The sequence below is a fragment of the Megalops cyprinoides genome, chromosome 22 (genome assembly GCF_013368585.1).
Source record: "Megalops cyprinoides isolate fMegCyp1 chromosome 22, fMegCyp1.pri, whole genome shotgun sequence".
NCBI lineage: Eukaryota > Metazoa > Chordata > Actinopteri > Elopiformes > Megalopidae > Megalops > Megalops cyprinoides.
In genome coordinates, this window is record NC_050604.1 from 26,466,955 (window position 1) to 26,494,466 (window position 27,512).

The window sequence follows — 27,512 nt, forward strand, 5'->3', positions numbered from 1 at the left end:
ACCATGTGACCAAGTCAGATATTTGTGTAGTTAGGAATGGAGACTAATTATATTTGCAGGAACTAGTGTGTTAACTTCATATTGGATGAAAGAGAAATAGCTCTGTGATTCATGATACCCAAGTTACAATTGTTCCATTAAGTCAGCTAATATGCTGTGATTGTGGACTCAGCGTATAAGAGAACCTGAAATCCTGCCTGAGACTGGTCTCCAAAGGTGGATCCAAGCACACATCTCCTCCTGCCCGGCTTCTGACTGATGCTAATGACCTGAAGAGAAACAAAATCATCTGATGAATGAAAGCGAATGAGTGTGAAGAAATGCTAACCTCACTGTGTGGAACTAGGCCAGAGAATTGTTGTTTTCCTAAAGCTCTTTAGTAGAGGGAAGTGGCAGAAGAATATTGACAGGAAACAGGCTGTGAGCGAGGTGGGCGGCAGCATTGATGGACAGATCTCCCTGCAGACAGGGGTGCAGACTGCTGTATGTGTCTGTTTAAGAGTGTATAACTACTGCGGTGTCAGTTATCTGCTGCTGAAAGAACTTCCAAGGTTAGCAGGAACTACAGTAATACTCCCTTTTTAGCATCACAAGTATCTTTGCCACAGGACCTTGGACCTGCTGCTTCTGTGCATCACTGGGGGATTGCTGTCGTGTTTGATGGATGATCAGGAAAAAAATCTGCTGTGCTCTCGTCTGTCCCATGACAATTCAATCTTATGACTGTTGTTTCCAGAAGCAGCCACAATTAAAGGCATAACTGCATACTGAGTTTGCTATCACCTGTTTTTTTGGCAGTCTTTTTACCTGTTTTTAATGTTTTTTTTCTTTCGGTACAGACAGAGTAACAGACCCAATATCAGCCCAGTCACCAGTATGAACTCTGCCAGCCTCAATGCAGCCAGCACAGTGGCACACGGATGGCTACCTTGGGGGGGGGGGGTAAAAAAGATATAACCCTCAATTATAATCAGATAATAAGTCACATTAACAGTAAACAAACAGCTATGGCAGGCATGAAGAACAATTTATTGTCTCAGATTCCAAATTTAAAATATATTAAAGTAAGATTTTTTCCCATATGGTCTACACAGTATTGTACATCATGACAAATTAAAATAAACATCCAAAACCTTTCAAAAATATAAAAATGAAACTACAGCCACACTGCCTAGGGCATTTTGCAATTTGTTTGAGGTATGTTTCACAAAGCCAGAATGTTCGGCTATTCAACAAAAATTGTTTTGTGTCATATCTGTGATTTGTTCATTTGCTACGAAGTAAAAAAGCTGGGTGAACATCCTCTAGGGGTTGTACTTTTTCAAGGCACTGTTGTTGTGGCAGTGACTGAAGCCTCTAGAATACTATCAACCTCTTGTCTTGGACGCATTCAAGAGAACTATCAGTATCTATTCTCAACAAATTCTGTTACTCATTATTTTGGCTACCATGGCTAGAAGAAGAAACCTCAGTGAGAGGAGTGATTGTTGGAGCAGGTTTGGCAGGAGCTTCAGAGACAAACACTGCTCAACTCCCTGATGTGCCTAAGATGATGCTGGCATGGAAGTCTGAGGGAAAGACACCATCAGCAAGGGGCAGCTGTGTCTGAAAGTGCATCCTTTTTGACTGTGATGTCTGTGCACTGGTTTTAGAAGCAAGGCAAAGCAGACAAACAACCCTGAATCAGCTGACCGCAAATATCAATCTGGGGCGTGAGCAGGCAGTTTCATCACCATCAGACTTTCGACAGCCTCTGAGAGGGGACTACTATGGATGTGTTTCAGAGCATAAACCCTTATTACACAGTAAAGAGGTGCAGAGGACACAGGCAGTGGTCTGCTGAGCAGCGGTCAGGTTAAAGGCAAGGTCAGATGAGTCATCCTTCACTCTGTTCTCAACAAACGAACGAGTGCATGTGACCTGTGCCAAAAGACACCTGTAGGCTCGGGTGCTTGTTTCCCACAGTGAGTGATCCTGGCGGCTCTGTGTGGGGTCAGGTGCATTTTCCTGCCACGGTTTATGTCCACTGAGCCGCTTAGAAGGCAAGGTTAACAGCACTAAATACAAAGCCATTTTGATTGATGATCTTGATCCTATGGGAAAGCATTTCTATGCTTCCATCCATCTTTGAATGGTTTTATGAGTGTGATAACAGTGTAAACCACATGCCATGGCCCTCTCAGCCACCAGATCTCAACCCAGTTGAACACTTATGGGAGATTCTGGAGCAGTGCCTAAGACAGCATTTTCCACCACAATCAAAAAACACCAACCGATGGAATTTCTCAGGGAAGAATGATGTCTCTTCCCTCTATCAGAGCTGCAGAGAATTGTAGAATCTATGCCAGGGTGCATCAGAACTGTTTGGGTGACCCAGCACCCTAATGACACACTTTATGTTGCCGTTTCTTTTATTTTGCAGATACCTACAGTTTGAAACCTAAAGTCATGTCTGACCCGGGGCCAGGTCGGTAGGGAATATTGCACCACGGGGCTGTTAGTGCAGAGAGAAGCTGTGGCAGGCAGAGGAGAGCACAGGGGAGGCAGCGTACAATGCCATTTCCATGGCTGCCCGTACTGGCAGCCCGAGTCCAGAGCAGGAATGAGTCCAGGACAGAACGCTGTGAGTGTTTCCCAGCCAACAGCACACCTGTTCATGCTAGCAGGGTGTTTATTTCAAATATAGTCTGATTCCACCTTGTCACGGGTTTGGGATAAAAGTTGCAACTCTTTCAGATAATACTTGAATGTAGTTACAGTTAATACTAAAGACATGAATTCTGTGCCCAGCAGAATCCTGCTTGATGGATTCCAGTAGAAGTGAGATGTCAGACCTAAAGATGTCAAAATGTTTATGAGTTGTTATGCTCAGGCAATGGAACCAACTTGAGGTTGGTTTAAAAACAAACATGGAAGGGAGAGATGAACACACACTCCCTTTCCAGAGTAAACATGGCCAAAGGAAAAAGATGTTGTATATCATTACCAGTTTCTTTTTGGTCACTACAGAGCTCTGAGATGTTGAATGTGCTTCTCTTCTCACTGACTGGGTTGTTAGCCACACAGCTGTAGGTGTAGCTGTACTCCTGTATTTTCAGAGAGAGAGACAGGGGGGTGTTGAGATCTGGGCTGCTGGTGTGGGACAGTGTCTCCCCCTCTCTCTGCCAGGACAGGGTGACCGCTCTCCCGTTCTCCACAGAGCACAGCACAATGCAGGTGAATCTGATGTTGCTGCTGGACACTTGAGGTGTGGACACTGGATCTATGCAGAGACACAAAAATAAGGAGAGCCTTCAGCACTGGTCAGTACACACTGGCCCCTGACTCCACCCTGTGTGTGACTTCATATTTCACACTTTATTTACACTCCATACAGATTGACAATGTTTTTGTGTTGCAGCTGACAGCACAGTGAACCTAGTCGTGATACTTACTGTACACAGTCAGCTGGTAGATCTGTGGCTTATTACCCTGTACTTTATACTCTCCAGAATCCTCCATCTTCAGGTCAGTGATGGAGAAGCGTCTGGTGCTGTTGTCCCACTGCAGTCTGCCTCTAAATCTCTCATTGTACCTGAGTAAATTATGATTGTTCACTTTGGCAACCCTGCTGTTGTCTTTGATTAAGTATCCAATCTGACTCACTACAGCTGGGAAAGTGATTGTCTCTCCCACAATGCATCTGAGGTCCTCAGAAAACACAGAAGACACGCACACACCTGGAAGGAGAGTAAAAGACAATAAAAATGAGATTTTCAGATAACGAAACTTTAATAGGCTCCAAATGAGACTAAGAGCTTGACTGATAAGCAACAAATGTAATCTATAAAACAGAGGACTGTAAAGCAGCTTTGGCCTGATGGGTGGGGCAAACTATTTATTGACTCCTATAATCAGCTCTGGTGAAATGCCTTCATGGCTGCATGTCTCTGCTTTTCTATGCTGCCATAGTGTATCCTTACCAAACAGAGCCCATTAAACAACTAACCAGACTCACTACCCCACACAGAGGCTGTGTCCCAATACGAAGTCAGCTGCCCTAGAAGGCAGCATTTTCACTATTTTCACAATTTTGCACACTTGCCCTTCGTAGGCATGTCCCAAACTGAAGTCATCATAAAATGCGTCTTTCTAAGGTGCCTTATTTCGGTTAAATTTGAAGGCAGCATCCAATGTATCCGTCGCCAGGTAGGGTATCCCATAAGTCTTTGCGATTACCTCTTCTCAACTTCCGTTAAATTAATGGCGGCTGAAAACACCGCAGCGGTAGATGCGGCGGTAGCAGAGGAGCTCATTATAAATGTCCGTTTACAGTGAACTCAATAATTTGTTGCGGTTATGTCTAAAAAATACATTGTAATTATTTAATACACTGGAATAATGTACGTAATGTTTTTAAGCCTCGGTGAGCTTTCCGTGAGCTAGCTAGCTTGCTCGTAATCCCATTACTTTCCAATAGAACAAACTAGCTGTCAAGCTAACATAGCGGTAAGTTGGTTGTTCATAAAACAAAGGTGAAGTCTTTTACAGCTACTGAAATACTTAACATGATAATCTGTTTAAATTGAAAAAAGTAACTGATCTAGTGGCTAGGTATTACACGATCGTTAAACTCGTTAAACTTTCTCCAGGGACGCAAACGATCTATGACATCATCCTGCCTTCAAAGTGTGTCCCGATTTTGTTGCCTTTTGAGCTTCCTTTTCCGTTAGGATGCTACCTTATAGGGAGCTCACTTCTAAGGATGCAGGCAGCAGGCAGCTGACTTAGTATTGGGACACAGTCAGAGTCACAGCCCCAGCCAGACTCACTGCCCCACAGAGTTACAGCCCCAACCAACAGCCCTTATCACGCACATCATCAACACATCACTTACTACTGGCACTTTCCCAACTGCATTAAGCAGGCTCAGGTAACCCCACTGCTCAAAAAGCCTATACTCTTGAATAAGTTGTTTTCACCCAGGTTTCTGTTTTCCTCTCCCAGAATGACTTCTTGAATGCCAACCAAAGTGGCTTCAAAACCAGCCACTACACTGAGATGGACCTCCTGTCTGTTGTCGACACCTTGCCTCCAGGTCGTCAGTCCTCATTCTGCAAGACCTGTCTGCCACTTTCAACAGGGTGAATCACCAGATCCTCCTGTCCTCTCTCGCTGATCTGGGCATCACTCGCACCATACTCCACTGGTTTGAGTCCTACCTGACAGGTAGGTGTTTCGGGGTATCTTGGAGGGGTGGGGTGTCTACATCACAATGGCTGCCACCGGGGTGCCTCAAGGATCGGTGCTTGGCCCCCTCCTCTTCCCACAATACACAACATCACTGGGCCCAATCATGTAAGCACACGACTTCTCCTACCATTGCTATGCCAATGATACACAGCTCTAACTCTCATTCCAACCTGATGACCTCACAATCTCAGCACGGATCTCTGCCTGTCTCTCAGACATCTCAGCCTGGTTGACAAAGCACTGCCTTCAAGTTAAGCTGTCTAAGATGGAGGTCCTCGTCATCCCAGCCAGCCCGGTTGCTGGGTCCGGGAAGGGGAGGACAGGAGTCGGTAGCAGGGTGGGGAAGGAGAACAGCTGCAGGCGGGAATCATATGACCGTTTTTGTTTTTATGAATTTGAGTGTGTTGTGTTTTTTTTTTTTGTAAAATAAAGAGCGTGTTACTCCTACTCACCTTGTCCTGGTGTCCTTGTGGCGGGCGGATCCGTAGAAGGTAAAGAACTGGTAGGGGCGGGGCTGGGTACTTTGTCCACTCCCGACATAAAGTCCATCTTAACCTTACGTTCGGAGTAGCTAGTTTCAAACTAGCGCCGCACTGAGATCACTTAAGACGCAACTTAACTAGTAGTGTGTAAAGCGATCCTTCATCAAAATATTGTCGCATTTAATGACGTTTCTATCGTTTCAAGCCAATAAACGGCACCATACAATGTAAACAGGAAATATGGCATTTTCAACATTTGCTGTGCAGAGTAGCCTGCATGTGTCATTGTGCTGATTCAATTGTTCCAGCCTTCCGAGTCAGAGGGAAAAAGGCCTACGTCTGTCAAGTTTGTAATAATCATAGACAATTTTTCCTCTTAACCTTTCATACAAGCCTGATAGCTGCCCGGCTGCCCTATATGAATGTACCCCATTAGGTGTGTGTCTTACAAGGATGGCGGTGTACTTTACAATAAAGTAGGCTACTTAAATCATATTCATTTCTTGTGTATATTTATTTTGTACCAATGTGCATTTGCTCATTCACTATGGTTTGTGGAGTGCGCTTTCTCTCGAGGTGCTGAAGGTTGTCTAGCAACAAATTTTAATGGAATTAATAGAATAACTTTCACTGAACAACCAACAAAAGAGCCAACCGGAGTTGCAAACCACATTAAAACTACACAAGAATGAGGAAACAATAAGAGGTAAGTTAACGTTATAACAATAGTAACAGAAGAGTTATCAAGGCTCACCCTAGCTGACTTATTACCATAATCTTTAGTGTAACATTGTACAAATTGGCAATAACAAAAATGTGTTATGCCAGCCTGTCAGCTCTGTTAGCTAGCGTTACGTAGTGTATGCTTCGCTTTTCATTCAATGTATAACAGACCATGGTGTTATATACATATTTCAGGCTTGGCCATGTCTGGTGAACGTAAAAAATTTTCACTCATGATGAAATTATTTTACTAGCCAAACACAAGGAGCATAAATGCCTGTTGGAGTCCAAATTTAATAATGTTTTTTTACAGCAGACGTTGCACCTACGTAGAGTTAGGTGTAAGTTTTAAGATATAACTTAAGTCTACATTGAACGTATTTGATTTGGTGCAACGGTATAGCTGCCCCCATAAAGTCCAAGGCCTTGATGCTTGCATTCAGAATTCACTTCAAGCCTATGTTCCCTCCCAACCACTACGCTCTGCTACCAAACGGCGTCTGGTGGTCCCGTCACATTGCCGCACAAAATCACTATCCAGAACCTTCTCCGCCGTTGTCCCCCAATGGTGGAATGAACTTCCACATTTCATCCGTTCTGTTGAGTCCCTCACTATCTTCAAATAAAATCTTAAGACAAAGCTCTTCCACACTCACCTGAACACTTGAAATACTAAAAACTAAAGCAATTTCTTATGTTTAGTTTTTAGTTTCTAATGTTATGTTAACTTAAACTTTGTTTTCCATAAAAAATCTAATGGTTTCGTGCATTTTTATCTCTACCAGCTAGCTTGTACCTCATCTGGCTAACTATTGAAACCTGGTCTTACAGCGCTTCTGATATTTTTGACTCCATATATGGCTTTTTGCTTGTGTTGTACTCTGCCTCACTTGTAAGTCCCTTTGGCTAAAAGTGTCTGCCAAGTAAATGTAAAATGTAAATGTAAATGTAACCAGACTGATTATACTACAACCCCAACTAGACTCACTACCTCAGAAAGAGTCACAGCCCCAACCAGACACTACCCCACTGCAAGTCATAGATGGCTTGTTTTGTGTTCTAGATAGGGTGACCAGACGTCCTGTTTTTCCCGGGACAGCCCCGTATTTCAGCCCCTTTTCACGTGTCCCAACTTATTCTGAGAAAATCTTGATTTGTCCCGTATTCGTACCATATTTCAATTGGTTTTCTGACTGCAGTTGCCACGGTGTAGGCCCTGTCTCCTCCTGCACAATGAAGGCACAAAGTACGTGGACATTTTATCAGCACCAATCACATCATATCATACAAAAATCAGATATCCCTGCACCCCCAAAACATGGGTGCGCAGCACGCGCTCCCGATTTAAATGTTACAAGATGGTTGATTGCTACCGTAGTTCGAGGGATGGCTAAGGGCTAGCCAGATAACTACGAATTTCATTAAATATGTTACAAAAGTGAGCTTGTAGCTTCAACGAAGACCTTAAAGGGGAATTTAAATTTCTCCAGAGCGATCCGTCGGTTTCCGACGCAAGAAAAATAATCTGTGTTACTTGTGTGGCACATTTTTCCATTGCACGCGGAGGTCGGAATAATATCACCCAGCATATCCACACCAAGAAACACAAGGAAGCTGAGAAGAGTAAGTGTGCTACCCCAAATGTCACAGAGTTTTTTGTGAGACAAAATTCAGAATCCGACAAAGTTTATGCAAGCGAAGGACTTTTTGCGTATCACTCAGTGGTGCACGGGCACAGTTTCCGATCTAGTGCCTGCACAGCTAAACTGATCAAGTGTTCATATGTCACATTAACCGTGGATGCAACAGATCAAAAGGACATAAAGCTACTCCCCATACTTGCGCGTTACTTTCCGGCCATATAGTAGTTTTAATATTATAATAGTTGAGTTTTCATCTGTGCCTGGTGAAACGTCGGATATGCAAACGGAATGTCTTGTTAAATTGATTGAAAAACTTTCTCTCGGTGAGAAAGTCTTTGGGCTTTGTGCAGACAATACTAACGCAAATTTTGGTGGTGCTAAGCGGGCCGGGAGGAATAATGTCTGGAGGAGGCTACAGGGAAACTCAAATGTAAGTAATACCCATTGTTTTATTTTTCTTTTATTTTATTATTGCTATTAAGATAGTGGTCAATGTGCCTGAGTAGCACCATATAACATGTTTGTGCTGGTGACGTGTTTGAATAGCATCATCTATTACACTAACTCACGTGTGTTTTATTATTATCTCCGTCTACTGGTGTGTGTTTGAGTAGCGTTGTCTACTGCAGTACCCTTGTGTGTGTGTGCATGTGCACAAAAGCTCAATATTATAAATGCACCTATTGTGCACTTTTTTTGGGGGGGGGGCGTCATCTGAAGTGGGGTCCACCATCCTGTATTTGCCTCCAGGGAATCTGGTCACCCTAGTTCTAGAGAATTGTTTTACATATACTACTGCTCATTTAACTTACATAAATTATGTAATTCAGTCTGTTTAAGAGCATGTGAATTACAACGTATACATATGAATTTCTTCCTTTTGCAAGCAAAGCACTCTATCAGTGCAACCAGTCCAAGGTTCATGCAAACAACATCTCCTGTGATAACTTAGGATATGCAAATGCCCTTTACCCAGTTTACTCACTTCCTGAATAGAGGGAGTGCATTCTGTAATTCTGTCACTCTACCCGCATTTACTGTCACGGGAAATGTACAAAAATACACAACTTCGAGGAAAATAGGAGAGTTTTGTTTGAAGATGCGTGTGGACCATACGGTTTATTTCCGAAAACAGACAGGCGTTAATATAAATCCCTTCTTTACCGCTTTATCTAAATTGCCACGCTCATGGCATTTCCACTGCTTTCACGCACCATCGCAGATAAGTTTGTACTGAAGTACAGCTCTAGTTCCGCTGGTATATTTTGCTTCTCGTTCGAGTGAATGCCATGGGGCGTCATTGAATGAGTTCACATTTTATGTTTTAACAAGGCAATTGCGGCGCTTGAAGTTTTTTTATTATTATTTTTATTTTGATGCACCATCGCCTGTGAAAGGTTTGTACGTATTTGTGGATTCGACTATTCCATCACAGGATGGCTTCACTCGAACTATGAAATGTACCCACGTACTATAAGCCATTTCTTTGTCATGTGATTGCAATTTAATAAACAAATACCAATGGTTACATTATATGTTTTCCTGAATAAAATATTAAAAAGTATAAATCCCACCTGAAACCCAAAGGACCCCCAGTAGAACCGCTGTGCGCCTCATCTCTGCAGCTGAAGAGTTTTTTTTTGGGAAGCGCAAAGCCGCGTGCGGGTCTCTTCAGTTTCGTAGTTCTGACTTTCACACATACGGACTCCTCCTCCTGTTTGTAATATTTTTACTCGGGGTTCAATCAGTTTTGAAGAACAAACGGCAAATTTCAAGGCTACATTTCTAAATTGCTTGAATAATATGTAGTAGGCTACGTGTTCATATTCATATCTATGTATAATGACTGGCAGATATAACTTTTCAGTTTAGTTTCCCCTCATGTAGAGTGGGTGCTTCAGGATAGATATACATCATGGCATTAAATAGGGATGCATATGAATGCTATTGTATGTATATCCTGTTCTATAGTAGACAGCACTGATGACCCTGACTTCACTCATGTTATACCAACCTGGTCAGAGGACTTCATGTATTAGAAACATTTTTCCAGAATTATACTTCAGTGCCCAAATTCAAGTAAAACCCAATTCATATACATCATGTTGGTGATATAGAGCCATGGTACTGAAACAAGCATGCTTTCAATCAATACATTTTTATTGATGCACATGTTCAAACGTAACACAAATGAAATGGTCACAAGATTTAGGCCCCCATCATGGTGATCAGCTCCATATACTCTATGTAGAAGTTCACCTAAGTATCGTAGAAACACCTTGGAGACAGGAGCAAAGTGAGAAATACAGTATTATAAAAGTACATTTCTCTGATTCAACATTTACAGCATATTATGACATGGAAAAACAATAATAATAATTCTCTGCATAAAACAATACATTTCACACACCAACATATCTTCCTTATTTTTCCTTTTTTTCCTTCCATTTTTATATTTTTTATATTTGGGATTGGTATACTCCCACAAAAAACAAAATATGTGATGATTTTCTCCATTGTGGTCACAGTTTTATCTTCTGACTTCAGCATAGACGCAGATGTCTTCACCCTACAGAGAGAGATGGGGTCACAGAGGCACTACTCTTCAGAGAGACGGAGTCACAGAGAGACGGGGTCACAGAGACACTGCTGGTCAGAGAGACGGGGTCACAGAGACTCTGCTGCTCAGAGAGACGGGGTCACAGAGACACTGCTGTCCAGAGAGACGGGGTCACAGAGACGCTGCTGTTCAGAGAGACGGGGTCACAGAGACACTGCTGTTCAGAGAGACTGGGTCACAGAGACGCTGTTCAGAGAGACGGGGTCACAGAGACGCTGTTCAGAGAGACGGAGTCACAGAGATGCTGCTGTTCAGAGAGACGGGGTCACAGAGACGCTGTTCAGAGAGACGGGGTGACAGAGATGCTGCTGCTCAGAGAGACGGGGTCACAGAGATGCTGCTGTTCAGAAAGACGGGGTCACAGAGACGCTGTTCAGAGAGACGGGGTCACAGAGACTCTGCTGTTCAGCTGTAATGCTGCACAGTATGTATTAGCCTGCTGCCCTCTGAGTTTTAACGCTCCACAGTTCAGACTCCAGTGTTCCCCAAAGACGGCGTCTAACCTGAGTGACAGTGTGAGCTGTGGTCCTCTGCTTCGCAGGATGCTTGTGGCTGATGCTGGTGTACACAACATCATCAGTGGCATCTGAAAAACAAACATACACCTGAGCATGTGCAGGTTTAGTGAGCCCTAAAGATCTTACAGTTGTGTCAAGAAATCAGCACAGACACTTTCTGACCTCAGGAGCTGATCCAGAATGAAAATGCCACAGGAAACAACCTTACGTCATAGGTCTGCCATTAGATGTCCAAAATGCTATTAACAAGTTTGTGTGTTTTATAAGATTGTGTGCTGTAATACTGAATGTTGAATGAATTACAGAACTGTTACCCACAACCCAGTTTATGCATAGTTTTAGGCTCTTCTGAAATGTTAATGTTATGGGTAATAAGAAATGTTCCTAGCTTGCAAGGGATAAGGGTGTTTTGAACAAATCATCATTACCTTTATGGTGAAGAGTTTCCTCAATCAACAAAAAGTTCTGCTCAACATAGTTTCTTGCTAACTAACCTTTGTAATAGTTACAAAAATAATGTCATCAGACAAAATTAAGCAAAATCAGCAGCGGATTCAAAATAATCAGAACCAGTTCAGAAAAATTACTAGTTTGGCGCTGTTTTTTTAAACACTCTGTTTCAACCTCATTGTTCTTTACTCTTCAGGTGAGTTTAGAAGGTCCTGTGTTACATTACAATTGTTCAGTTTGAATAAATCATGTGAAACACGGTTTTGATGGACGGGTTTCCAGTCTCACCAGCTTTCCTCTTCTGCCTGTTCTGATGAGGAGAGAAGAGAGAAGAGCAGGTATTACTACAACACTATATACCATGGCAATACTTTATATGGTTACAGATTTACACAGGGTTAAAATCTCACGACTATTCCCTTAATCTCATATTACTTATTTATTTCCAAGAACACTGTGGGTGATAAAAGCAGGGCCCCTGCTGCAGTCAGCCTCACAAAATGGCTCCTCCTGCCTGTCATTCAGTGACATGTTCAAAATGCCGGCAATTAAACACACGGATGCAATAAATATGCTTTATACTGGACATATCTGACAGAGGATTACAAATGTCCATTTTCTACAGGGCCCCTCCATTGAATTTGTGATTAATGACCCATTTTGCTGGGCATACCTCTGTCTGTGTCTTCCTGGCTCTGTGGTTTATATCAGCGTATGTAACATCACATGGGGCATCTGGAGTAAAAACACCAAATATACTTGCACACATATTCATAATGGCTGTTATTGTTTCATTTACATATTATCATATTAAAATTTACATATCATTTTACATTGAAGTTGAAGTAGTTACAGCATAAACAGTCATCTAATATTATAACTTTTGTTGTTTTGAAATGTTACAATTTGTTCAATGTTATTGTGACATGGTTTTGACATTGCATTTTACACACCTCATAAAAATATAGGTAATAAGCAATGACAGAATAAATAATTCATTGTTATCAAATGTCCAAATGTGGCAGCAGGAAACATCAGAGGAAGGTGACAGAAGTACAGGAGAACAGGGAAACGACCAGCCAGCCATGGGTACAAACTTGCTATTACTATAGACTGAACATGAAGAAGGCTTTGTTTTCCCAACAGAATACAAAGTATTGTTACCAGCACTGGAGGAAGGAACTTCTCATTGTAATGATAATAATAGCAATAAGCAAGGACAATTAAGATGGAGAATAGGAAGAAGACTAGAAAGTGCAAAACAGTCCCCTTTTTTGCTGTTTATTGTGTACAGTGTGCTGTATCCCCGTGCTAACTCCTGCCTGACTGCCTACCTTGTCCCTCCCTGCCATTCCTTCATATGTCACCCTGGATAAGAGTGTCTGCTAAGCAAAAGTAAAAAAAAAACTATCCAAATGGATTAGAGAATCACCTTTCCCAGCCCTGTGTCTCCTAGGAACATAGCAGGGCTCAGGGCTCAGGCTGCAGATACCCTGTACTGTCTATTACTATAGAAATATGATGTCTCCTACCTCCACTTCCTTTTGACTTGTTAATTCTCTTCAAGTAGATGACAGTCACTGTTAGAATAGCTAACAGAAGCCCAGCGCCAGCTCCAATCACAGCTATCAGAAGTATAGATGATAGGTCTGTTACAGAGACAAACAAATCACAGGGCAAAGTTAGTTGAAAGAGTGGAGGAAACATTGGGTACTATGTATGTAATATACTAAATTATTGCATTTGCAGAACGTCTACACATTTGAGAGTGCTATCACATGATCCAATTTTTTTCCAAAGTTCTTATCAGCAAAGACTCAATGAACGTCAACATCAACTGCACCTATGGGGTAAAGGGCTTAACTCTCAGTGCTGTGTAGGTATGGGGTAAAGGGTCTGTAGCAAAGGGAGAGAGCACTCACCCCACTGGCCTCGAAATCAGGTCTACGGGTTACCAAACTGCATCTTTGACTGCAACGCCAAAGAGACAGGCTCGTTGGTATGGCAGTCAGAGCGCATACTCAACTGTAGCACTCCGCCACAGGGTCTAACTCTCAGTGCTGTATAGGTATGGGGTAAAGGGTCTAACTCTCAGTGCTGTATAGGTATGGGGTAAAGGGTCTAACTCTCAGTGCTGTATAGGTATGGGGTAAAGGGCCTAACTCTCAGTGCTGTATAGGTATGGGGTAAAGGGTCTAACTCTCAGTGCTGTGTAGGTATGGGGTAAAGGGCCTAACTCTCAGTGCTGTATAGGTGTGGGGTAAAGGGCCTAACTCTCAGTGCTGTATAGGTATGGGGTAAAGGGCCTGACTCTCAGTGCTGTATAGGTATGGGGTAAAGGGTCTAACTCTCAGTGCTGTATAGGTGTGGGGTAAAGGGCCTAACTCTCAGTGCTGTATAGGTGTGGGGTAAAGGGCCTAACTCTCAGTGCTGTATAGGTATGGGGTAAAGGGCCTGACTCTCAGTGCTGTATAGGTATGGGGTAAAGGGTCTAACTCTCAGTGCTGTATAGGTATGGGGTAAAGGGCCTGACTCTCAGTGCTGTATAGGTATGGGGTAAAGGGTCTAACTCTCAGTGCTGTATAGGTGTGGGGTAAAGGGCCTGACTCTCAGTGCTGTATAGGTATGGGGTAAAGGGCCTAACTCTCAGTGCTGTATAGGTATGGGGTAAAGGGCCTGACTCTCAGTGCTGTATAGGTATGGGGTAAAGGGTCTAACTCTCAGTGCTGTATAGGTATGGAGTAAAGGGCCTAACTCTCAGTGCTGTATAGGTATGGGGTAAAGGGCCTGACTCTCAGTGCCGTATAGGTATGTGATAAACGATCAAACTCTCTTATTAACACCTTGTTTGTATAGCATTCAAAGATACCATTGATAATATTAAGGCTGAGACAACATAAAAAACTATCAATAATTTTAAGTACTCCTTGAGATTGATAAGAAATGGTCCATAGTTCTGCACACTTTTTCTCTGTCTTTTTCACAGACTGGGTCAGAACAGGCATAGCTGATGCACAATCCATCCACCATCCATCCACAAGTCCATCACCCTCACTGTAACTATCCACTCACTCACAGATCCTCCCTTCCTATCCTGCTCCTTACCCTCCTCTCTACAGAGCTCTGAGATGCTGAAGAAGCTTCTCATCTTCCCTCCTTACTGGCTGCTTCTTCAACCACACAGCTGCAGGTGAACAGCTGAACTAACAGAGTGAACTGAAAATCTGTATCTAAAAAGCAAAGATGGCTGATAGATAATATGGTGTTTATCAGGTGCTTTGTGCTTACTTTGGCCACTTTGGTCAGTGCACTCCACTCTACAGAGCTCTGAGATGCTGAATGTACTTTTCTCCTCACTGACTGGGTTTGCAGCCACACAGCTGTAGGTGGAGCTGTACTTTTCTATCTCCAGAGGGAGAGACAAGGGGGTGTTGAGATCAGGGCTGCTGGTGTGGGACAGTGTCTCCCCCTCTCTCTGCCAGGACAGGGTGACCTCTCTCCCGTTCTCCACAGAGCACAGCACTGAGCAGCAGCTGCCCCTGGACCCTGCAGCTGTTGTGTTTGTGATACGAGGCTTTGACACTGGCTCTGTAAGAGACATACTGATCAGCAGCATCACTGATGAACAGTACAGGCTCATGCATTCAAACACACACACACACACACACACACACAAGATAAGTAGAGTGTCATACACACACACACTGATTAGTACATAATCACTGATGCACTGTTTGCTGCAACAGCTCTGATACACACAGGGCAGACACACACACTTTTTCTATCAGTGTTTATCAGGGAAATAATCTGCTTTTATGTTTATCACAGACTCTGGAGTCTCTTTATCTGTATATTATAACAACAGTTGTTTCTGTTTGCTCTTGTTTAATTCCTGTTAAATAAAGAAACATCATAGTATCTCACCAAAGCAGTAGTCTGCAGGTCTGACCGTAACTGTCTTGTTACTGACTGGGTTTGCAGCCACACAGCTGTAGGTGGAGCTGTACTCTTCTATCTCCAGAGGGAGAGACAGGGGGGTGTTGAGATCAGGGCTGCTGGTGTTCGACAGTGTCTCCCCCTCTCTCTGCCAGGACAGGGTGACCTCTCTCCCGTTCTCCACAGAGCACAGCACAATGCAGGTGGGTTTCATCTTGTTCCTGCTGGACACTTGAGGTGTGGACACTGGATCTGTGCAGAGACACAAAAGTAAGGAGAGCCTTCAGCACTGGTCATTACACACTGGCCCCTGACTCCACCCTGTATGTGATTTAATATTTCATATTTTAGTTACACTTCATGCACGACTTAAAATGTTTTAGTAATACAGCTGACAGCACAGTAAACCTAGTCATGATACTTACTGTACACAGTCAGCTGGTAGATCTGTGGCTTATTACCCTGTACTTTATACTCTCCAGAATCCTCCATCTTCAGGTCAGTGATGGAGAAGCGTCCAGTGCTGTTGTCCCACTGCAGTCTGCCTCTAAATCTCTCATTGTACCTGAGTAAATTATGATTGTTCACTTTGGCAACCCTGCTGTTGTCTTTGATTAAGTATCCAATCTGACTCACTGCAGCTGGGAAAGTGATTGTCTCTCCCACAATGCATCTGAGGTCCTCAGACAACACAGAAGACACACACACACCTGGAGAGAGAGACAGAAGGAGATGTGGAAAAAAGAAAATTTTATTTTAAATGAATATGTCCTTATTGTATTATTGTATTTAAATATGTATTATTGAAATTATGTCCTTATTGTAATTGGTGATTGTTACAAGTGTTCAGTTTATTACTGTATACAAGATATTTTAATGAGATCTGCAGCACTCAAACCTTTTCAGTCATGATAAAACATGTATGAAATTAAGAGATCAAATACCAGTTTTCTCTTAGATTTTCAGGTTTGTAAGTAACACAGCAATTGACAATATAGTGGTTTTGTATACATACCAGCCCTTTGAATTACAGCATTTAAACATATCATGCCATGTATTCTTTATATGACCTGAATTATCAAAATTCATACCTGTGTGCAGAGAAATTTTATGAAGGCATCTCTGTGCCATAGCATCCCACATAGGAACTAGTTTAACACCAGGACAGTGATGGTGAGGGAGTTGTAACATATTATGGTCTATTATACACATGAGTAATTTGGTGGTTCAGATCACTGGTTAGCCAAGTAAGTAGTCCAGCACACTTCCTGACTTTCCTCTTTCAGCTGATTGTGCTTTGAATCTGTTCTCTCACACAACTGTGCCCTAATAAGCAGGGATTCTTTTCCACTATATTTATACAATGGCTGTCTTATGATGTTCAGTGTGGATAATCCAGTAAAATGTAAGAGCGTCTGAGCATCTGTTCATGTGGCTCTGGATAACCAACCAATCCTACCACCACCACTTAAAACAAGAGCAACTACACGAGCATTGTGGACCAACAACATCATGCCCAGAAACGCAAGCAGACCTGCACTCATACTCATTTCTGCCAATGTTGAAGGGATTTCTACTGCGAAACAGAACATCTTAGCCGAGCTGTGCTGCAATCTCCAGTGTGACGTCCTTCAGGAGACACACAGAGGAAGTTCCAACCACCGCCCAACCATACCTGGTATGGTCCTGGTCACTGAACGCCCTCAACGATAATATGGCAGTGCCATATTCGTTAAAGCAGACTGATTTATAGAAGCATTATTAACTGGCATTAAAGTGTTTCATTTATTCTGAAGAGAATAACAATGAGGTTCTTACACTTGAGCTACACAACATTGTAGTAACTTCTGTCTACAAACCACCACCAGTAGACTTCAAGTTTTCCCACTCTGTTCCAAGTGCACGCAACAAACCTCAAATCATCACTGGAGACTTTAACAGCCAAAGTACCCAACGGGGGTACAAAGAAACCAACAAGGATGGTGAAGCTGTAGAGAAATGGACACCCACCAACTCAGTCTCATTCATGACCCCAAGCTCCTACCTTCATTTCACAGTGCCCGTTGAAGACATGCTTACAGTCCAGATCATGCTGCTGTCACCAGCAACATCGCTGGAGCGTGCAAAAAGTTTGTATCGGATCCTATCCCTCAGAGTCAGCATCGCCTAACTGAGATTAAAGTTAATGCTGCAGTAACACCTACAATAGTGCCTGTTGGAGGGCGCTACAGCTACAAGAAAGCTGACTGGATTTGGTTTCACAAAAGAACTAGATCAGAAAGTTAGGAGGATTGTCCCAACTTCAAAGAACTATGATAAGTTCGATGAGCTAATAAAGAAGACTGCTCGAAGACATATCCCACGAGGCTGTAGAGTTGAATACACCCCTGGACTTTCAAAGGAAAGTGCTAAACTCTATGACAACCATGTAGACATGTACCAGACCGATCCTCTCAGACGAAACAACTGCAAAAAGCCAGGAAGGTATGGGAAGCATTTCTCAGGAATGCAAGAAAACCTGGCATTCCTTGATTGACAACAGACATGACACTCTTACCCAGAATGACTTACAGTTAATACAGTGGTATGGAAAGTTGTGTAAGCAAAACATCACTAGCAGCACATGAACAAGCACCATCGCCAAACATAGCACTGAAATCACAAGTGCAATGCAATATGTACACGACAGAGTGACTACACCATTCAAAATACAATGCACATACACTGAAGTAAATAATTTCACATAACTGAAAGCACACTTCCACATATATAGTTACACATAAGGTGAATGAAAGATCACACTCAGGCAGGGGGGCTGATTTGCACCGTAAAGAGGTGGGTCTATAATCTGTGACGGAAATGCAGTGACCTGGCTGGTGTGCAGGGTCAGATAATCCGGTGAAGATAAGAGGGAGCCACTCCCTGCACCCCCCAGCAGGTTAACATCAGCGTTTGCAACGGGAGTGAGCCATCGCTGATGGTCAGGAGAGGGAAATCAGGAAGAGTGAGACATGGGAGAATTTGGGAAAGTGTGGGCAAACTGAGCAGTAGTATTCTGAATGAGCTGCTGGGGTCTGATCACACATGCAGGGAAGGGTGAGGGATGAGTTGCAGTAGTCTCTGTGGGACCAGGGCTTGAATCAGGAGCTGGGGTTAAGTAGGTGGTGTGGAGGGGGGAGAGGCTACTGATGCTACAGAGGAATCTGCAGGTTCCACTGATGGTCACTGTGTGGTCTGTCAAGACCACATCACTGTCAAGTGTCTGCATAGTCTGGGAGGCCATTAAATTATGCATTATTAATAAATTTAATGTGTTTTATTTACATTTATATATGTTTAATGTGTTTGCAGAACAAATCACGTCCTCTTTGAAAATACATATCGTTTACAAAAACAGGGTATAGCAATAGCCCCTGGCCATGCAAATTGTATTTTGGGTGAATTTGTACAAGATTATGTTTTTCAGAATAATGAACTGAAAAATTCAGTAAGCAAGGTCCATTATGTCGTTGATTTTACAAGAGCGATACAGAGGCACTGGTACAACCTGTGAGTAACGGAACAACTGCCATTGGTCATGCTAGTACATCTCTCTTCAAGACGATTTTGGTCACTAAGATGGGAAATACATTTTCAGGACACTGACAAAAGCAATTGCCTGGATGTAAAATGCCCTTTAAAAAGAAATCCTCCACAGCTAAATGTTAAAATAAAATGTGTCTATGACACTGAATCTGAATTGAATAAAAAATCTTGTTTTTTCTTTATAGTCCTCATCACAATCTGTTTATTAAATCATTATTATTAATCAAATTTTTTAAAGTACATTTTAATTTATTCCATTTATTATGGAAATGCTTATAATTCCCTTTGAATTTGTTTGTTGATCTCTTTTGCATATATGCACCAAAGGAGAATCATAAGAAACACTCAAGATTTGAACACTTTCCCTTCTACAGACATTGTTAACTTTTGTTTAACTTACTTTATTATCATGCTGTGCAGTAATTACAGTGACCCAATTTAATACACATAGGTGGCTATTTGTATGTATTTTTCAAATTAAATGGCAAAAATGTAAAACCTACCTGAAACCCAAAAGATCCCCAGAAAAAGTGCCGTGCGTCTCATCTCCTCTGCTGCCCTAGATGAATTCTTTCAGTTTGGACAAGCTGTCTGTGCAGTTCTGCTTTTAACATGTTTCTCTGACTCCTCCCCAATTTTGCAATATATAGATACTTAACCAGCTTACCAACAATACTAGCTGGTGCATAGGTGCCTCTGTAGCTAGCAAACTTGTCCATGTTGGTAGCTTTTTATTTCAGTAAGAAAACAAAACTTTACACTTTGGTGATTGATTCCAATATATTGAACATCATATTTGCATAAAATTTATAATTAATTTAACATTAACAGGCAACTGTTCACAGTTTACATGAATGTGTTCACTATGTTTTTATTTTGGATTTCACACGTTTAAGCTGCTGACCGCAGTCAGGGGGCTGTAATATCGTGATTCACAGGTCATTGAGTTTGTTTCCCACTGCAAAGCCAGCACTCACTCAAAGGGAGCAGCTGGTGGTACAGTTAGCCCCCCTCCCTCTCTTTGCTTTACCTGCTGTAGCACTGACACCCACTCAGCTGAGGGGAGTTAGCTGATGGGGTGCAGGTAGACTGCAAAAGAGCCCAAGTTTTCAGTGGATGAAAACATCAAAGGACTTTCTGTGAGGTTCATTTTCAAATATGATTGACTTCTTTTCAGGGAAATTTAAATTACTTTCAAACCACAATGATACATTTTACATTCAGAATGATAACTGAAAGGTAAAGTACTGAGACCTTTCTGGTTTTGATGCATACTGTGTTTACACTGGGCTTTTTCCAGTTCCACCTGAGCTCAATGTTTGATTCAGTTATTAACTGAACATTGATCTGGTTTTTTAAATACATATGGTTTATTGGTTACCGTGTTTATCCATACACTTTTGGCAATATTTGCCCCTTAAACAAGTTAGTAATACAGCAATCAGTTTAATTTTGTATGAATTTAACCCCAGAGATGGGTGAAATCAACTGTTTTAAAACAATCAATTGAAGAACCAGTTTAACTGAGACACATTCCCTGACGTTGTTTAAGGGCCAGATATATTTTGAGTGAATGTGATAAATTGCATCTCGAACATACCTCTGGCAATGCATTTCTGTCTCAAGGACTTGAAGCAGATCATTTTCAAAAGAGGCCAAACATAGGTCATTATGCCATCACCAAAGTCAAATGTAATTGATCAGCCAGAGTCAAATGTAATAGATTAAACCAATGGACTGATCCATTGATTGATCTAAAGTCATCATTCAGGCTGGGATACATCGGTTTCCCCTATGGTTTCAGGAGACGCCAGAGTAATTTGATTATTTGAATTTGGTGTTGTGGATTGCCAGTAGAGGGCACTAAGGGCCTTTTCATACCAATCACCTTTTATCCATGACTACTGGGACAATGGAAGGTGTGCTGGTCTCAACTCTGTCCAAGTATTTTTACAGTCCACAGCCAAGCTTTAAGGGGTGAATTCAACCTAAAATTACTTCTGGATGCCCAGATCTCTAAAAAACAAGGAAGAATTTGAAGGACCAGAAATTTGAACACATAAGAACTGGCAATTAATGTATGATCAGTCTTCAAACTGTATGTACCGTCCAGATCATTCCATTCTGTATCCTTGAGGCAACTCACAGTCCCCTCCAGGTAAGGATGCTTCCCTCAGACATGATGCCTGTCTGTACTGGTCCCTCAGTGGTGGAAACTAACTTCATTAGTGTTCGCCTTCCATTACAGTTCAGGAGTGAGCAATTTCACTATTTTTTGCATGTGACTTTAAAACTCATCCACATGAAAGAAATTCAACTTCTTGAGTAGGAAATGTCTGTGTTGCACTTTAGAAATAACTACGTTAGTGTTTGCCTTCCATTCTTGTTTGAATGATTGTTGCCATTTATTTCAATTTCAACATTTTTACCAGCAATAGTCGTCTTGGCTGGTGTATGATTGTGTTTCCTGAAATCAAAGATCATTCTCAGTCTTTCTCACATTAATCTGGAAACAGGAGAGACCCAACAGGGAGTTGAGCTAGCAATCTTTTGAATATGAGCCCTGCTCCTTCCCACGATACCACACTGCTCCCCATGCAGAAAATTGTCAAACCAGAAAATTAAAGAAATTCCCATCCTGTTCTGAATTGTTTTGGAGCAGGGTAAGCACTGCAGAGTCGTCAGTGTGTTTACTGATATGGCTGTTTGATTGCTGGCTCCTGCAGTCGTCTGTGTGCCGTATGTGCACCAGCAGAGAATGGATGCAACCCAGCAGAGAACGTGTGGAGAACCACTCACTGCAAATGAAGAGCAGAGAACGTGTGGAGAACCACTCACTGCAAATGAAGAGCAGAGAACGTGTGGGGAACCACTCACTGCAAATGAATTCTGTTAAATCTCTCTCTCTGTTGATCAGAAAATCCAAAAGCCACCAAGCAAGGATCTAGTTTAATCTGAGGTTACAGTTTCTCTGGTAGCAGGTGGAGTCGAATCCTATTGAACACAGAGGAAAAGCTAATGAATAAACCCTGGCCATGGTCAGATGTTTAAATATGAGACTGAAGAGCATTAGGATTGCATTTCAACATCCCTGTTACTCCTGTATGCAAAATGTAATGAGTCTAAGATTTGTATTTGTAAATGTTCTTTTTTTTCCACAATAAGAGCGTTAATTATTTCCTTAAAATATTTCATCATGAGTGAGAGCTATTGGTCTGAAGTCAATTATTTCTTTAGGGGATTTCCTCTTAGGGACAGGGTTGACAGCAACCATTTTACATACTTTAGGAACCTTTTAGGAGTTCAGGGAAACTTTTAAACTGAAGTGGCTGATGTCACATAGCTGATGTGCAAGTGACTTTGAAACTCTCCCACTGACCCTATCAGGGCCCTAACCATGGATCAATATTGTCATCTGTAGCAACAAGTGAACTAATATGATCATACACCTTCTTGGAGCCATAAACATCAAACCTCGAATAAAAATTAGTCCATTTGCCCTCTCAATGTCACTAGCGAAAGAACAAGAGGCAGGATCCCTTGCTTTACTGGGCAGTCCTGCCATGGTTTTAATGACATTCCAAGCAGACCTGATTCTACCAGTGGTTTTTAATAATTAAGTACCAGTACCAGCAGATTTTTAATAATTAATCTCTGCCTTCTGCAGGTTTACGTGAAATTTAGAAGAAGCGGACGCAGTGATGCGTATGTTTATTAATCTGGTTCACACTGTAATCAAAACGTCTTCATTTAAGCACGGTGCTCATGTTTTTAAAATACATACAGTGTACGGGAACACCCTCCGCTACTGCAGACGGCAGTAACGTGAAATTTTTTTCGCCTGGTCAGGTCATATTGAAGCGAAGCAAACTATTAGGAGGGAGTCTGGAAGAGTGTAGTGATGGAGAGGAGTATTGTAGCGCTTATTCTGATTTATATTACCGGTAAGCATTATATGCCTATTTTCTAGATATAAATCGGAATCAACACGTCATCTAGCTTACGGTTGATTTTCATAGAAAAAGAGACTCGCTAAAATCGAAAGTAACGTTAGCCAGTCAAGCTAGCTACCTAGCTACAGCTTGACTGGCTAACTACTGTGTTATAATAACACAGATCGGGAAGGCACTTTGGACACACCGTGCATAGTCATGGCGATCTGCTGTAAGAGAAACTTACTCACTGTCTGACAGACTGCGCAGTGAAATTAAATTAGGTAACGTTAAGGCAGTTTTCTGTTTGACAGGCCTGCTACCGCTGATTTTTCTACTCACGGTTCTACGATTACGAACAAGGAAATCGAAAGTAATTACGCACTTTAGCTGTAGCTAATAATTACAAATCTTGGACGAGTAACTTGCTGATTTTCTTCTTCACTTGGCGTGGTCTTGTCTCTCCAGTAAAAACACTGTACCGATTGCTAGCACTGTATGTAAATGACTATGCCAGCCGGATCTCATGTTTTCTGCATGTTTATGCTTAGATACGGTAGGCACCCAGGCGGCTGCCCCGCTGATACTGCCAGGCTGAAGGAAACGCACAGGGCCGGACGGAATTAATTTTTCGTTCTAATGTCCCTGGTTAATTTTAAACAACGTTCGTACATTTAGATAAAGAAACATATTACAAGTTTGGTTACAACTAGTTTTACAGATAATAACATGAAGAAAAACACACCAACATGTGTTTTGTAGTGCCAAAGACACGTCTGCTCTGTTATCTGTATTTATTAATAAAAGTAGCTCCTTTTTTTCTAAGACTTTGTCTTTCGGTCACTCAGAGTGCGAACCTTTTCTACTTCATTTTTCTACAACTGGTTTTTACGCACCTGTCCTAAAGTCTACATCTGAGCGCAACAATATCCTCCTCCTTCTTGCTCTAAGTTGTTCAAATCTTTTGGTTTTTGTTTGTGTACTATTTGAGTTGAAACTGTAATTGTCCAGTTGAATTAAGCAACAGCAATCAGGTGGCCAGTTGAGAGAATTTATTTTGTCTGTATATTTTTGAATTGATATGAAGAGCACAATGTAGAGATGCATTTTCCCTGATTATGTCTTGTTTCTGTGTGTTTCCAGCAGTGTCTGTGTCCTCTGGCCAAGCTGTGCAGCTGAATGGTGCTGTGGGAGGGTCAGTCACTTTCAATACTGCAGTAAAAAACAGTGGGACTTTGATGTTCAAAAACCTTCTCAGTGTAGATACTAATGGAGAGGTCATCGGAGATGTCGAAGGTGGAAAGAGTCACACAGCCCTCAGTGAGAAGTTCAAAGGCAGACTGCAGTGGGACAGAAGCACTGGACTTTTTTCCATCACTGAGCTGAAGATGGAGGATTCTGGACAGTATAAAGTGGAGAGTGATGATGATGGAGCAGTGTCTGAATTTCAGCTGAGTGTGTACAGTAAGTATGACTGTCTCTGTATGTCACTGTGTTACTGAGATGGGAGCGCAGAATTTGGTCTGGGAACTGATCTTGCCAACCAGAAGTTGATAAGTTCAAGTCCTGAGTGGGGCATTGCTGTTATACCACTGAGCAAAGTATTTAACCTGAATGGCTTCACTTAATACACAATATTCAGCTTTATTAATAGAAAATATGTAAAATGAAGATGGCTATTGAGGTGACAGATGGAGTGTAGCTCAGTGTTGGCAGTTCAGACTGAGCTCTGGGCAGAAGATGCCAGTGTGAGTGTACCAGTCAGTCCAGACAGGTGGTGCTGGTGGACTGTAGTGCACATGGGGGGGAATGGGTTGGGTAAATTTTAAGTTAAATCACCATAAAATGGTTAATCTTGGTGACTTCAGGAGGGAGGATATTACTTAATTCTACAATCAATCAATTTAGAAGACAATACATTTAATATAATATACATTCTTATTGCTTTCAGTTCAAAGAAATTAAAAATGAATTATTTAATTTGCATAAACACTTTTTATCCATTGTTAAATAAAACATAAAAAGACAAACATCCATGCAAGCAAGACCAGGTTGACAGTGTCATGGAAAAACTCCACATTAAAAAACAAGGAAAAGTTCTTCAGTGATTCCTGTAACATCCACATAATGCAGGATAATGGAGAGGTGGGTGTCACAGGCAATATCAGGAGCTGCATCAGCTTAATCAGCTCCAGCATTGCAGCCAAAATGGAGGCAGTTCTCCAATGGAGGTCATTCTCGATTGTTTTTGTCATACTGTAGAACAAAGCTCAAGATTCAAAATGCCCAGCAAGAACTTCACCATAACGAGTAATTATTTTTGTTAACTCCTTCTAGTTGTCTAGTCTTTGTCCTCATTGTACCTCTAAAAGACATTTCTTGTCACCCCAGCAAGGAGGATGTACCAATCAAATATTTCAGAACTGTCCTGTCCTCACCGATTTGTGATACTTTGCTGATTGGAGACAAGTGCTTTCGGCCACTGCATCCTTACGCATTCTGCCCAGTAAACTTAACTGAGCACTACAGACATGCTCTTTTAAATTCCCATGCCTTTTGTAAGCTCTGTCAGATCTATGGAGATCATTAAATCCTGTTCTGGACCATGCACAGTACATTCCGTCAGTGACCCTGCAACCAGTGAGCTGCTATTAACTTCTTATACCAGAAAGACTGAAAAGAGTACTTTACACATCCCAGCTTTTGAGCCAAATCAAAAGCAAGTTTTGTTTTGCACTCTGATTTAGTTCATTCTTAGCAAAGTTTTAACTGATTTTTTTTCATAACAGATTCACGCAAATCTTGAAATGATTCAGATATTCTCAGCTGCAGCCATGAATGGAATCTGCTAACTGTTGTTAGCCAGTAGTAAGTTGTCTAGCTAAATAAAACTAACTGTAAAAAAAAAAAAATCAAAACCTAGACTAGAATCTCTCCAGATTCTCATACACCAATGTCCAATAGACACAAGGTTCACACTGGGGATTAAGTGATGGAGTTAGTACTCATTAAACAGTGTGACTGGTTGTCTATAAGGTGTCTGTCTTGGGTTGAGATCATTGGTCATCCTAATGTCCTGTGTTAACACTCCTGCAAGACAAGCTCTGTACAAACAGACAAGCAATTCTTCTCAAATTTTTTTTTTTCCAGCACCTTCCTGGAAAATAAATCCATCACAGTAGGTGTGCATTTGACCATCATGTCCTGCCTCGTTATTACCAGTTCTATTTCTTGAGGATCCAGTAACACAAATAATGAATGTCAAGAGCCAATCTGTCAGAAAAAGTAATAATTATTCTAATTGTAAAAGATATCTGACACTGTAGTACAGCTTTCACATCTAATAGATAAAGCCTTTTATGCTTTTCCTATTAGAATTTTTCCTCTCTTAATTTTTAAGTAAAGGGCAGTAATCTGATCTTGTGTTTGAGTCATTTCTCTGGCCTGGTGAGCCATAGCTGTGATGTCACTGCTGCTGGCTCTGAGTGCTCAGCTCCTGTGTGGCAGGAAAAGTCAGAAAACTCCTGTTTTAATCACATTCTTGTCAAATTTGCATGAAAAACTCATCCAGCTAAGTATTATTGTTTGTGGTGAAAAGTGTAATGTTTTAAGGTCTTGAAGTGTTATTGTCACCTCTCTGAACAGCTCCCGTGTCAAGGCCTAACATCACCCAGCAGAAAAACCTCTGTGAGCTACTGTGCTCTGTGGAGAGAGGGACAAATGTGACCCTGTCCTGGAACACAGAGGGGGAGAATCCCCAGAGCATCTTCTTTAAAAGCGCCCCAGCGAGTCAGCCTCTGACGGTGAAGGAAGGAACGTACATCTGTGAGGCAAAAAACCCCGTCAGCACAGAGACAGACTCCATAACTGTGGGGAAAAACTGCAGAAGTGAGTTTTTTAACACTGCATTAATGCCTGTTCATACCTGCTTGCACAGGTGCACACCTGTTCATACGTGTTCACGTGTGTAGCCATTGTAATTCGAGACAGAGTAAGATTTTTTTAGGTTGGCAGGTGGTTGATGATGTATTTTGTTCTCTTTGTATGGCTTGTTTTGTTGTTACAGAGGCCTAGTGTAGTATTGTTAGGATTGTTGTGTTAGTGTTAGGATTGGGGTACAGACACATGGCCCAAGATGAGATTCAGAGGCATCACATTTGCTTCTCATGCCATGATTGGGTGTAGTTTTTTCCCCATTTCCACATGACACTCGATTAGGTTAAAGTAGCTATGTTCCATTACAGCCGTTTATAATTGTTTTATATTAAACAATATGCATAATTGTCATAGAAACCAGGCCAAAAAGTCAGCGTGAAGAAGGAAAAGAAAGGAATGCCCTCACTGTTAGGAAAATATTAATAACTAGAGCTTACAAGCTCCTTAAAAGGCTT